General features: G+C 33.7%; 1 pseudogene; it reads right to left on the bottom strand.

Moving 5' to 3' along the window:
• Positions 1–15113, bottom strand: part of LOC149564746 (uncharacterized) — a 143991-nt pseudogene extending 128878 nt beyond the window's left edge.
• Between the last annotated feature and the right edge of the window lie 234 nt (positions 15114–15347).

Genomic DNA, 15347 nt, shown 5'->3' with positions numbered 1-15347 from the left:
TGTCCTTCTTTAGAAAGACAAAAACAAAAATAACAGAAAGGTTAATTACACCAACAATTCTTGGCAAGTCCCTTTCTGTTATGCTTCTTGGTTGTTGTGATCTGATTTTACAATCATTCTTCATCTTTAGAGTACATACCCATAAGGTCTGTAAGTGATGTATCATCTTCTGTTACCTGTAAACTCACTTTAACCTGGGGATTTTCTATGTCATCATTGCTGATTACAAAAGTAACTATTACTCTTACATCTTCTTCGTCATCGTCTCCTGACATCTGCTCACTAAACTGATTTTTCCATCTATTAAAAGTATCATCATCTGGCCAATCAAAACTTAGGATTTCTCTTTGTATCTTTATTAAAGAATTGGCATTTTCCTCTAAATCATCGAATTCTTTTCTCATAGCAGCATAATATAATTGTACTTTTACCAGCTCCTCATTTGTCTTTGCCCAAAACCAATGGCCAGTCTCACTGATGATGTTTATTATTCTATTATCAAATAATTCATCCATTTCCTTTTTCCATTTTTCTTTTTCCTTTACTGTATCAACAGATTCTAAAGCACAAGGAAATAGGGTGAATTTTTCAGCAAGATATTTTGAAAAATATAGTATCAATTTTCTCTGTAAAGAATCTCTTTTATTCTCAAAATTATCTAATTGATTCAATAAATCAAAAATCCTTTCAACCTGATGATAAGGCATTTGGACTGTAGATATACAAATAATTGTAACATCATTGTTTCTCTGTCTCCATTTCTGTGCAAGAGAATCTAGTCCATCCTTTTCTTTATTCAACTCATCCATGAGGGTTACAATCCTTGTCAACTGATCATAAAAAGTTGACCATTGTATTTTATCCCTCAAATATGTCACACCCTGCCTCCATTTCTCTTCCTGCTGATTTCTCAATTCTATCTGCCACTCATGTAATTTTTTTTTTTTGCTTCAAATTCCTCTGCAGTATAGAATTTGGGTCTTTCAGGGGTGTCAGGTATCTCAATAATAGGGGTTAATCCCGCAGATGACTGTGGAGGATATGCAATTCTCAGTGCACTGGATTCTCCCACTTTCCTCTTTCCAAGTACCTTCTCTAATTGAGATACCCTATTTTCCAACTCAATTCTCCTTTTTACCTCTTGGTTATAAGCATCCACCACTATTTCATATTTATTATGCATATCAATCATTTCCCTCTCTTCTCTTTCCGCAGTAGCCAAGGAAAATTTAGAATAATCCACATTCATGTGGGCTGCCTGTACATTTGAAGTATCAGCAACTCTCCTTACAATGATACTCCCTGTTAGTCCTGAATCATTAGGTTGTGATGAAGTAGTTCTGGATCCTCTTCTCAGGGACCACATAACAAGGGCAGCTTGATCATTGCTGAATGTTGTACCCAAGAATTTCTCTTTATTTGCATCCTGGAGTCCCAAATTATTTGAAACAGAATTAAAAATTAATGCGTCAGCAATATCCCAATTGGGGAATAATAAAACATTAGCATTTTTTACCATCTGTCTTCCCTCATCAGGGGTTATATTTTGGAACTCTTGCACCATTTGTTCCTTTATTTGATTTTGAATGGAGGTCTCATCCATTTCTAGATGTTCTGTTTTCATATTCTTACACCTTTGCTAAAAAATGTGCATGTTTACCCTCCACGCAACCTGATGGAAAGCCCTAGATCTTAGAAAATTGTTATCAGACAAAAAATCCTGACTGGCTTGTTCCAAAATAGGGTTCAATTCCCTTCCTCTGAAATCTTCTATAGTTAATTCAAAACTTGGCACAGGAGGTTCCTGGGGGTTCCCTTCATCAATTTCTGCTTGTGTAACAAAAATTTCTCCTTGTGACCCCATTTGTTCGAATTGCTCATTGGTGAGCTGTTCTTCCTCAATTCTTATTGGGGTTTGAGAAGGTGAGTAACTTTCATCAGGGGATTCTTCCTCCCTTATTATTCTTATTCTTTTGGGAGAAGGTTCAGGGGGTCTTTCTTCCAGGACAGTACTGGTGGATTCAACTATCTGTTTTTCTTTATGTACAATGGGCACCTGCTGTCGAACAATAGTATATCCTGTCTTCTTTTGTACCACCAGTGGACCCATTCCAATGTTGGGGGTGAAACCCAATTTTCTCATAACTTCTCTGGCTTTATCTGGGAAAGAATTAATAAAATGTTGTTTCTTCTCATTCATTACTTCTATTATCTCAGAGAAGGTACTCATGAGCTTATTTATTTTATCTGCATTGGTTGCAGCATTACTAAGAGGACTGTAATCTTTGTCAAAACAATTAATGAATTCCAAAACTTTTGAATAGACTCTCCATTTTTCTTTCTTTATTTCTTGCTCATGGAGAGAATATTCATTTCTTATTATATCTTCAGGAAAATAGAATTCATGCTGAACTGGACGAAGATTGATTCTAAATCTAAGAGCAGAGTTAAAGAAACCTTCTGTATCACAAAAACAAGAATGAGACACTGCCATCTTATATTGATCCAAAATTTTGTGGAGAAAGACCCACCCTTCTTTAGTTATCACAAACTGGTGGGCTATAGTACAAGTAGGAAAAATTGATCCTGTCCCCCTTTTGTGCAAAAAGCCTCCTCCACTCCTCCCAACTGCCACAAAAATTCAGCTATCCCTACCTTAAAAGGTACTTGATAGGGTAGCACATGGGGTGTTCCTTTGAATCCATAGACCCTAATGACAGTTGAGACTGAATATGGGATAATATCTCCCCAATTATGTGAAACTTTTAGATTATGGGGTTTGTCCATAGGCCTAACAAGGTGCATTAACGCCTTAGGGATTCTGGAATTATCACTCAATATGAGGCATCTTAGTTTGGAGGCAAAGTGCCTATCAAATCTAACGAAGCTAGCATTTTTTGCTTCCTAGGTCATGTCTGCACTCCATAATTGGAGTGGCAATGCCTCCCCCTCTTGTTCTCTATTTAAAACCATTTCTTTACCAAAATAAGTGCCCCCCTTAAAAAGAAACATATGCATCAATAAGGAGTACTGACCCCAAACCTTTTCCACCTTGCCCTTTGCAATCCCCACCAATCCCTGCTGAATCTCATTTGCCAAGTAAGATGCAAAATCAAAAATTATTTCCACACCAAAAGAGGAGATTTGGGTGATCATATACATGAAGCTCACCGGAATAAAATCTTCTTCGCCCTCTCCGAAGACTCTGCATAGGGTCCTGTATAACTCTACTGCCCTGGCATTATAGCATGATTTCTTGAATGGTTCTTTAGAAGATGATGTTATGGTTGGGAGGCCTCCAATCCGGCCTATGTGGGCTTTCAGTGCACCCTGTCTAACTACATCCCTCTTGGATATATATTCTTTTTCTAACCCTATCAAATTAATGGGCACATGATACATGGTGAGAGGTCCCAGATTGAAAACCTTAGTGGCTTGGTCATAGTTTTTTTCTATAGCTTCAAGCAGGTCAAAATCCATAAACATGCTGGGGACAACAAGCTTTCCAAGATCAAAATTCCATATATTGGCATGAGGGGCATATAACTTCCTTTCCGCAAACCATTTTTTGAATAAACTCAAACCAGTTTGAGAAGTTTGAGCATCCCGGACCCAATTACCCTTATCATACAATCCATCAGCTATCCTTAGCCTATGGTTTAGTGAGGTTAACCTCTTAACATGCACCATTTCTACAGTAGACTCAGGAAGTAACTCAAGTAAATCATCATGGACATTTCTATCCAAGTAGTTTATTGCACCTGTAAATCCCTTCTTCGGAGGCATCTTGGGCTATCTTTTTAAAACTTAAAAGCTCATGAAGATGATGGTAGTTTTACTTACTTGAATTCTGTCTCAATTCTCCTCTGTATTCCTGCAAATGTTTCGCGAACTGACAACTTGACAATTTTTTATCAAACCTTGGCACACTTTTCTTTCAGTAATGGCTTCTGCACAAGAATGGCTCCAAATCTTTTCTCGCGTGAAATGAAACTGATGAAATCTCTCTGTATTATACTCTATTTTTCCTCACGGACGAAGCTTTCTTGTCTAATTAATACAGAGAGTGGCACTACATTTTTCATTTAAAACTGCGCCGTCGATCTTCAAAGATCCTACGATCATGCGGTACAGAGAGAACAACTAGGAGTTATATTTGCCATGTCAGTTATTTTACCCAATGAGAACTTGCCACGTACAAAATTCTTTCTTTTGATGGCGCTTATATTTGGACCCACTGATGACAAAGAACACGTGTCAGCATGTCGCTACTTTGTTATGCATAAAGAACAAGCACCTTGCCATGGCGAAGCGGCAAAAATCGTTGATCAGATCAAGAAATGATCTAAAGATACGCTACAGGGCTTCTTAAGAAAGAAGGCGGTGGGCCCAACTCGCTATGTCACTATAATTATCTCCCTTGCAACTCTTCATAGCGAGGAGATGACAGCCATTGATCACTTACCAAATCAAAGGTGAAGAAGAAACACAAGATCTCCTGATTTATATTTGCTATGTCGCTATAATTATCTCCCATGCAACTGGTCATAGCGAGGTAGCGAGCTCTGTTGATCCACTTCAAGCTGACGTTCAAGATTTTTTATACATTCAATCAGATAGGTATTAATGAGAATCGGATCTCTGCATAGTTGGCACATGTCAAAATTTATCATAGTCATCTGTCATTCCACGTCATCAAAGATCTTGCCGATCTTTTACCATTTTACGGGGCCTCGCTAACTCGCTAACGGTGAAGCACTTGAATTTTCCGATAACGAGGTAGCGAGCTTCGACAATTAAAAGGATTCTGTGCTGGAGAATGCAAGGGTTACCCAGTAATTACTTCTATTAACTAAAACTGATTCTGACAACGGTATTTATGACTGGTCATGCCACCTGGTGTAATTATGATACAAGCAAGATGCAATGTCATCATTTTCAGATTTTCACGTGGCCTCGCTACTTCACTAATGGTGAAGTGTTTGAATTTTCTGATAGCGAGGTGGTGAAACGTCCGAAAAAACCAACATCTCAGCTCTGATGTCAGATATTCTAGTGGGTCCCTATCCTTTTTTGGATGGTGAATTGCAAAGTGTACCTGCACAATAAAACATTTAATAAGCAAATCTCCGATCGCCGCATCTTCACTTTACGGTCCCACCACTTAAAATACTCAATACTCGTTATCTCGCTATACTTAATAAGCATGCAACTCATCATAGTTAGGTAATGCCAACAATAGATCTAATCGGATCTGACGGTTGGGACAAATAGGAAGAAAGGTAACCCGGGAGAAAGGAAAAGGAATATGACAGCATATTCGTCTCTTTTGAAAATTCAAAATTTTGCGCCCGACAATTTATGAATAGAGATGATATAGGGTTTATATGATGATTATTTCTTATGGATGGTTTATCCAAAACCCGATGCTTCACTTAGGCATAGAACATTTGACTTTTCTATGATTTAACTGAAAACTTTTACTACAAAAAAAGTCGGACCAACAGGGATGACACCCAAAGATCATCACTACTGCATAGTAATAAAGTTAACTAGTTAAGGTTACAATGTTTGACCATAATATATCATCTACTCTGTGAAGAGTCCATCCTATTAAAGACTTCATAAACTATTAGGTTTCACCTTGTTAGACAATTTGAGACTTACAACTAAGGAATTTTTTAGGAGATTTACAAAGATATGTTAAGATTGCTCTATTAGGAGATTTATCCTTATTCAAGTCTATTAAAAATGACTCAGTACTTGACTCTTGGTTTGCTCTGTAAGTTGATTTTGTATCTCCTCCTTTGTAACTGATCCTCTCCTCAAATCTAATACTCTTGTCTTTCACTTCCACTTTCACTACTTATGAATAGGCCACTTATTTTATTAAATGATAATAGAACCCTTGAATGACTTATGACCTTCTCCTCTCTAATCTTTACATGCTTACACACAATCACTTCCACACACTTGATCTAGGCTAAGATCATTGCTATATAAAGATTCCATGAAGATTCATCTCGATGGTTCCATGTTTTTGCTCTTCATCCTAATCATTGAACATACACATGGGGATATGTGATCCACACCATATGAATATTATGTAACAACCTCACAAAGTATTAAATGTTCTATACAATCCTCTTCAAAAATTAACTAATGCTTGCAAGTCGCCTTGATAATTTTTTTGCCTAAAAATATATTCCATTTTGTACTTTTACATAGACTTTGCATTGCTTGGCCTATATTGTTACTGGTGCTAGGCACATACTATATCACTAGGTACTTATATACTATTGATATGAGATTGTTTTGAAGTGAAGAATCTATAATAAAACAATCATTATTTTGTCATTGATGTTAAACCTGCTACTTGCTAGTAAGACAACTACTTAGTTGATTTGAGTACTATCATTTGTTTAATTGATGAAGATATGTTGACCAAATAAGATAAGAAGAGAACCTAGAGGAAATGGTAAGTTATGGTATGTAAAAGGAGTACAAATTCTAGTTAGGAAAATGATGACATAGTGTATTGATTATCTAATTGAGGCTGTAAATGTTGGTTACACTAATTAAGTCTAGAAGAAGAAAGAAGAACAATTGAGTCTTCCAAGCTCGACCAAGTTCACAGTAGGTGCTAAGAAAAGTTAGTACAAGCCAATTCAGTGTATGGAAATTGAACTTAGTGTAAGTTGAGTAAAGTGTAGTTGATGTCAAGCATCAATAAACTTTACTATTTGTTGAGTTAACTAGTGGAAGATGAGTGGAAGATAAGTTTGGATGCCAAGTGACAACATATTGATTTTGAGTGCCAATATTCATGTGAAATCATATATTTGACAAATCTAAGTTGACTATTTTATTTTCTTGAATTGTCTAAAGTGTGTGAAACATAACTATGATGAGCTAGTGACACATAATTCAAGGTAAACCATTTTGAGGCAAATTCAAGGAAGATGTTTCTAGAGGAACTGAATGAAAAAGTGGGTAGATTCATTCTATCCTACCTAATCCTACCTAACCTTAAGATGTATGATTGATGTTAAATAGAAAATATCTTAAACCACTATATATAATGAGAGTTGGTTAGAAGAAAATGTTTTGATATGTGAGAACCTAAAGAAGACAAGGAGTCTAGGGTATTGCTTCATTCAATGGCCAAATGGAAGAGACTGCAAATGGCATACAAAGCAAGAAGGCTTAAGAATATGAATGCTTGAAGGGTGAACATGCTATTAGAGATGAAGTGTGTGAAAGTGAAGTAGAATGGAGGACTGACATAGATATATGTAATTTGCAAGTAAGTTGTAATTTGTTATCAGATTAAGCCTCACTGTTACTTTCTCATCATTGTATTAGTGTAGGCTAATGTCATGCCCATAATTCAACAAGCCAAAAACACAACTAATTTGTTTTTTTTGAAAAGCAGCTATTGAAGGCAAGAAACATAATCTACCCTTAAACTTGGAGGTGAAGGAGCATGATAATGGAACAAATTATTGATTTACTTGGAGTTTGGTTACAAGTTCACTAGGGGTGGTTACCCAGTAGCTAGTCACTAAATGTAGAGCTACGTAATGGTGTGATGGATGTGAACCCTTAATCTTTTGCACCCTATATGAGACACCCTAATTAGATAAGTGAGATTCAATTTGTTTCATTGCAGTAGTAAAAGTTCCAAGGTTGTAACGAGAAGATGCTTTATCAATTCATCATTTAATTTCTATTAATATTAGGTCTACCTTATTTTTATTTTTATTAATATTTTCATTATTATTATTATTCAACTTTTATTATAATTATTATTTGAAACCCATATACTTCTACTTAATATAATTTTTTTCTTTTGCTGCTAACATTATCAATATTTAATACTAAATTGAAAACTACTACATTTATGAATAATGCCTGATTAATTATTAAGTAAAAGACTATCATCTTAACCTAAACTAACTTTAACAAATAATCTAAACTATATATGTATATATTACTCTCCTAGAATATCTATGATCAAATATAATTAAAAAAAATATATTAAGGTAACATATACATACATATATGTATGTATGTATTTATGTATGTATGTATGTGTATCTATGTGTATGTATGTGTATGTATGTGTATGTATGTATATATATGTATGTATGTATGTATCTATATATATATATATCCATGTATGTATATATATAAATACATAGATATATATATATATATAGATACATACATACATACATATATATATACACACATATATATGCATGCATGTATGTATATATATGTATGTATGTATATACATACATACATATATATACATATATATATATATACATACATACATACATACATATATATATATATATATATACATACATACATTCATATATATATACATATACATACATACATTCATATATATATACATATACATACATACATTCATATATATATATATATATATTATCTTTTGAATTTATGTAATACACTACAATCAATTTATAATCAAAGTATACTTTCTATCATAACTTACAACTCCTAAATCAAAATATAATCAAATAAAATAAAATTCAATTTACAATCCCTTTATTATATACATTTTCAAAAAAAATACCCCTAAATTTATTCCACCCATCAACTAATACTTTAATATCACATACTTTACCCCTTTCCCCATTTACCTAAGGATTCCTACATTCCACACAATTCTTATACTACCTATACAACTCTTAATAATTATTTAAAAACTATAAAAATATACTATAATCTACAAAAAACCAATGAATAACTATTACCCATAAAAAAATTATTATCAAACTATATTTAAAATATACTCCAAATAAACTAGAACCTAAATATACCTTTACCTACTATCCTAGCATAATCCACGTAACATTAGCAAATATTTATACAATCTATTTACATATGCCCAAATCCTTACTTTCCTTGTTGCACGTGTATTCCTCCTCTACTAGGCATGAGTGGTGGAGGATTCCAAAGTAACAACTTTTCCCATGCTCAAGGATAGGTGCCTAGGAGGAAGGTGGTCACATCAAATTTGTTTTTATTTAAACTTTCCACTTGCTCCCCACTTGGCCACCTACCCCATTCCTTGCTGCCTATGAATTACTATGGCATGGTGGTATGAGAGATGGGAGGGTTATTTGACAAGACTCCCACCCATCTTATTTAATAAGCATCCCTAGTCTGGGCAGCTAGTAGAAGGAGGAGTCCTATCTAGAACTTAGGGAATGATTAATTCAATTTGACTTTAAACAAATCATGTCTCCTTTTTTCAAATTGTCAGGTGGGGGTGGGTGAGGATGTGACCCATCCCCTCCTTAGATTTTAATATATATATTTTTAATACTTATGGACATGTCAACTCATAAATGCCCCTAGTCACCTTCTAAAGAGGAGTTTCTTAATTATTTATGTGTTTGTGTGTGTGTGTGTGTGTGTGTGTGTGTGTGTGTGTGTGTGTGTGTGTGTGTGTGTGTGTAATTTTATTTTTAATTTAATTTAATTTCTTATTACTTCTTAAGATATCTTTTATAGTTATGAATGTGACTTTATGCTTTTTAAATTGTATTTGGAGAAATAATGTTATCATGTACTGATTTTTTTAAAAAAAATTAATGTCTGTAACTTGGGAGGGATTTTTTTTTTTGTTGTCCATACCTTTTTCAAAGATTTTTTATGCTTCTACAGGTCTTTATTTGAGTTTAACTTCATGCCTATATTCTTTGATGAAATCCCTCAAATTGTTTAGATTGAGTTGATATTGTTCCAACATTGCATTTTGCATTATAATTTCCATTCAAATAAGCAAAACTATTATAAAACAACTATCATATTCCAAAAAGTCTACTTACAAAATACATTAACATGGGTCTTGTATGAAATCCATTGATTCTAATTTTAGGAGCATCATGTTTTCAAATACATTATTGACATTCAATTTAAATCTAAACTATTTACAATCCATAAGTAATCAATTGTATATTTTACCACAAGATGAAAATAACAACACTAAACTCCAATGCAACTAGTTATCATTATGAAATTTGAGGAGATAAGTATACCAATATGCTAATGCCCTATTCATTTCTCCAAGAAATATCATATTACAATCTCCTTTCTTTATCACATTCTAATTCAAAGTATTGCTAAGGCAAGAACATCACAAGAGTAATGGAATGAGTGAATCATCATATCAAATACACAATGGAAGGACCATTTGAATACATAAATTATTCAAATCTAGCTCTCTCTATGGACAAATAAATTGAAAAAAATAACTACACTCTTACAATACAACTTGCTTCACATAACAAGTGGATTTTATCTCTCCATTTTCAACACAATAATAAAGAGTCTTCTCCTATGCCAAGAATAAACTACATGAACATCAAGATTCCATGCTCTTCAAGTGAATACCTATAAAAGAGAGACAAAATGAGAAACCATTGAGGCTCACCTCCCAACCTAGGCCTCAAGGAGGCCACCCATCAAGCTTGGGGAAACAAGGCACATATGGGTGCATACTACACATTCACATGCCATGCATGATCACAACAATATCACAAGATTTAGCACAATACATTACAATACATACCATCCCAAGGCTTTGCACAATGATTCATCAATTGAATCAAGTATAGGGTGAAGGTGGTCTCTCTCCATGAGGAGGATTTCCAAAGCTATGATTCACAATATACATATCTTCTCATTTTCAGCATGCCCTTTCGAGGCTTACAATAACTTTCCCTCCACATATCTCCTTATGCTTCCCATAATACAAGTATCAAGAGTATCACATTCCATTGAACACATAAAAATTATCTCCATACATGAGAGAGTTACTCAACTACATGTGTGAGCCCAACTAACCCCTTCACCCAAGCATCTCTTCCCTCCCAAGGGTGAGTGATTCTTCACACCCATTACACAAAACACACATAACATAAAAGAAAAACAAGATTCAAGAAGGATTCATACAAAACTTGTCACATGCAACACTCAACAAGATATTTTCCCACAAACCACATCTACAATACACCAAAAATTCATCATGAAATGAAGAACACCATATCTACTCTACATGCAAAATGATGAACAACATGGATCATGGGTACCAACCTCACTCTAAGAAATTGAAATGATAGTTGTTGTAGAGATCCTTATCCTCTTTCTCCAAACCCTAGTTGTCTCTAAAGATAGAGAGTGGCCAAGTGAGTTTCCAATTTAGCCATGCCTCTATATATCCCTCTCATTTTCGGATTCAATAAAGAATGTAATTTTTTGGGGGTCTCCTAGGTCTACTAGGCACCCTAGAGGTCATTATTAGCCCCCTAACTTAAGGTACTAACATGGGTAGGGTTTAATTTTGTCACAAACTCACCTTAGAGTTACTTTATGGCCCTCCCAATGCTAGGTAATTCAAATTCTAATTTTTCCCATGGTGATAACCTTTTTCTCTTTACTAATTTAGGGCAATAAATCAAATTCTTAATTAAGGCATTTAACTCAGAATAAGGTAGCCACATGATCCATCATCAAGAACATGTCATTTCACATAACAAGTACAAGTGTCAAGTGACACACAAAAAATGCATTATACATCACACATGACACGTTCAAAATCTACACATGAAATACATACTACACACATACATCTCACATTTACAAAATAAGCACATTGCAACAAGGTTTACGAATCTTACAAAGATTCACCTTGGCAGAGTCATTTAAACATGTGCGTATACCTTGTTTCCCTATTAAATTTCCATGGTTCCTCTTCCTACACATCAAACTAAAGAATTAGTAGTCCAAGGAGTCAAATAAAAATATACTACATAAGTGCACATAGTAATAATATCCATATTAGCATAATTCAAATTAGATTTCCTTTCCTAGTTTTTTCAATTATTCCATTCGAAATGTTAAGGTATCAAAATATGCATGTCATAAGTCATCATTATCAAATTAACATCTATCTGAATATCCTAACCATTCATCTACATGTCATAAAGCATCATAATCAAATTAACATTTATCTATAAATTAGAAATCATCAAAATCAAATTAACATTTTGCATTGCATCAAAGTCTAATAATATCATTTCATAAAGTTGCATCCATATATATTCAAATGATTCTTACACAATAATAGGATCTTAGTGCATATAACAATGCAAAATGCTAGTGAAGTATCAAAATCAATAGAAAAAGAAATCCACTATCCATCTAAGTCTTGATTAACAATCAAAATATCAAGGTCTCCAATATCAAAATGTAAATAAAATATCCATGTCATGAAAGGTTGAGGTGAGGCCTCACAGGTAAATCCTTTGGATTAAGGTTGACCTAACAGTCATTTGTAAATCCTTTAACCAGGTGACATTCCAAGTGAAATATCTAAGGTTCTCTAACAAGACTCACTCCTAATAGCATGATTGAAATCTTCTAACAAGGTCACATTTAAAAGTGTGTATTGTAACCTTTAATATGTTTGGCATTTTCATGGCACATCACTTTGGAAGAATGAGAATTAGTATCATGTTATTGGTGGTTTTTCTCAAATTGGGTTTCCACATAAAATCTATGTGTCAAATGCATTATTGAATCTTTTATGTTTCATGTTTACATTTCTACAAAGTTGGTTTGACCTAGGATAGTAACGTACAAAGTTTAAGCATTGTATGATCTAATGAATGCATGCATGAAATTTTTATGAATATGGGTTCACTAAGTTGTGAAATGTTTTAATTGTACATTTGGACCTTAGATAACTCATTCAAGCCCTTCTTAGTTATTCTAAAGAATTCTAATAATTGGTATCAAAGCTATTTGCTTCAGAGGACCAATTTGAAGGTACTACAAGAAAAAGATCAAGATATCAAAAAGAGAATTACCCAAGCTTAATAAGGATGACTTCCTTACATGGTAAAGTCCAATGAAGCTACACTTAGGAGGTCTTGGAGATCATACAAAATCTACCATTATCGTTGAGCATAGCAATCTTGCTGGAGCCCTAACTACTAAAGATTTGAAAAAGAAGAAAGAACATAATTAGGTAATGTTGGAGATTTCCTCTGCCCTAAGTTATTATGAGTTCAATCAAATCAAGGGTTTTGATTGTGTAAAGAAGATGTGGGATTCTCTTCATACCATTTATGGAGGAGACATAAATGTTTTGAGAGCCAAATTTGAATGTCTTAGAGGTAAGTTCGATAATATCAAAATGGAAGAAGGTGAGAATTTTCCGTAATATTGCTCTAGAATAAATGATGTTATTAATACTATAAAAGGAGTTGCTAGTGAGATAGATGATGATATTGATGCAACACAAATTCAGATGTACCACAAAATGAGGTGATCCATAAACTAATAAAAACAAATACATAGCAAAAAGTGAACAAGAGGAGCAAGATTAAGATCCAAAGAGACAAAATTTCATATATTCAAATCAAGAAGTTTACATCCAATATAGATCTCTAGACTAAAATATGAACTTCTATCTCCAAGCTACTCCATGCTAAGACTCCCTAACTAAAATGAATTCTTCAAGATTCTCTACATCTCCATGCTTGAACAAATAATGACTAAGACTCTACCCAAGAACCCTTTAAATACTTGCATGGCCACAATTCAGCCTAGTACAAATTACTAAACAAATAAACCCTTACATTAAATGCATAACCAAGCCACAAGTCAGTTGTCAACAAATATTAAATACCCATCACAAAATTAAACATAAGCAAGGTCAGCTCAAAGTGGAGCTAGCCATAGAAAACTTAGTCAAAGGACCAAGAAAATACTAGCACTTGACATATTTAGGATCACTTGTCACCGACAAGAACACTCAACACATGAAGGAACACTTGTCCAATACTAGAAAACTTAGCACACATTGCAACTCGACAAACATTGCAACTTGTCAAATATTGCATGCTCGACTAACATTGCAACCCACCAACTCAACACTTGAAAGATTGCTTGGTCGATATTGGAAGAACAAATGATATAAAATGCTAACTATTATGTTAACATGAGGGTGAAAACTTCAACTCCAAAATGACTAAAAAATTTAGTGGCACTCAACAATGTTTGTAACTGGACAACAACTAATAGAATTAGGAGGATAATGTGACGGCTAGGATGCTTCTACATTAGACTATTGGGGTGAATAGAAAAGACCTCAAATGCTCCTACATTAGACTTATCAAGTAAATAGAAAAATGTGTCACACATTTTTTATCCAAAAGAAAATTTTATACTCATCTTCATCTTCACAAAAGGTTTCCACTCCATCACGAATAAAAGATCAAATTTGAAAATCAACCATCTATGCTTCATCCATCCAAAAGTTAAAATATCATCCATCCAATCAACATACTCACTCAACTAAAAATTATAATGTTCCATAAGTAATCTCTACAACTTATCACCGTAACCATCCATAATATCATCCTCAAACATGAAAACTAGACCAACAACAATATCCAAATCAAAAACTTGATCATCAACAACATATGAACTCAGGTCCATCATATTAAAATCATATAAATCCATAATATATAAATCCTCCACCAAATCATAAATGAATCTAAATTATGAACATGCAACAATAACCCTATATCATCCATACTCATAATAATATGTATACTCATTCTTCCAACAACATGTAGTTCAACAATATCAACAAAATCCACATTAGTAGCAATATCTATATCCTTCAACATCTCAGCAACAACATATAAGTTCAGATCCATATCAACAACAATAGTGTCATGTAAATCCATATCCATATTAGTAATGAAAATATCATGTAAATCTACATTATTAACATCTATAAAATCCTTAACCATATTACCAACAAGTAAATCCAACCTCTTACCTTTAGTGACATCTAGATCAATAAAATCCATAATAAAATGAACATATAGCTCTGGATCAATAATGACAGCACTAGATAATTCCTCAATAAAATCAATTTCAACATTAACATAATCTTGAATAATAGTAACATCTAATTCCTTAACAACGTAAGTGAAACCATCCTCTTCAGCAATCTCTTTGCACACAACAAGATGCCTTGCAATTTCCATGTTAGATCTATCCATCTACTAATGAAAACCAAAAGATACTTCATCCATTTCAAACAAATTATCATGGACTTCCATGATCTATCTTCTTCTCTTCATAATATTTTTAATTAACCAAAAAATATTCTTTCTAATCCTCATATGCCAACTCAAATCAAACTCTTCTAAATCATTAATCCATTCATGTAAACCATCCCAAAAAGAATCATGCTCATTTCTCTAAACATCATCAAGATG

This window comes from Cupressus sempervirens, chromosome 3, assembly GCF_028749045.1.
Source record: "Cupressus sempervirens isolate cs-2001-9-10 chromosome 3, ASM2874904v1, whole genome shotgun sequence".
Classification (NCBI taxonomy): Eukaryota; Viridiplantae; Streptophyta; class Pinopsida; order Cupressales; family Cupressaceae; genus Cupressus; species Cupressus sempervirens.
This window is presented reverse-complemented; position numbering and strand designations above follow the sequence as displayed.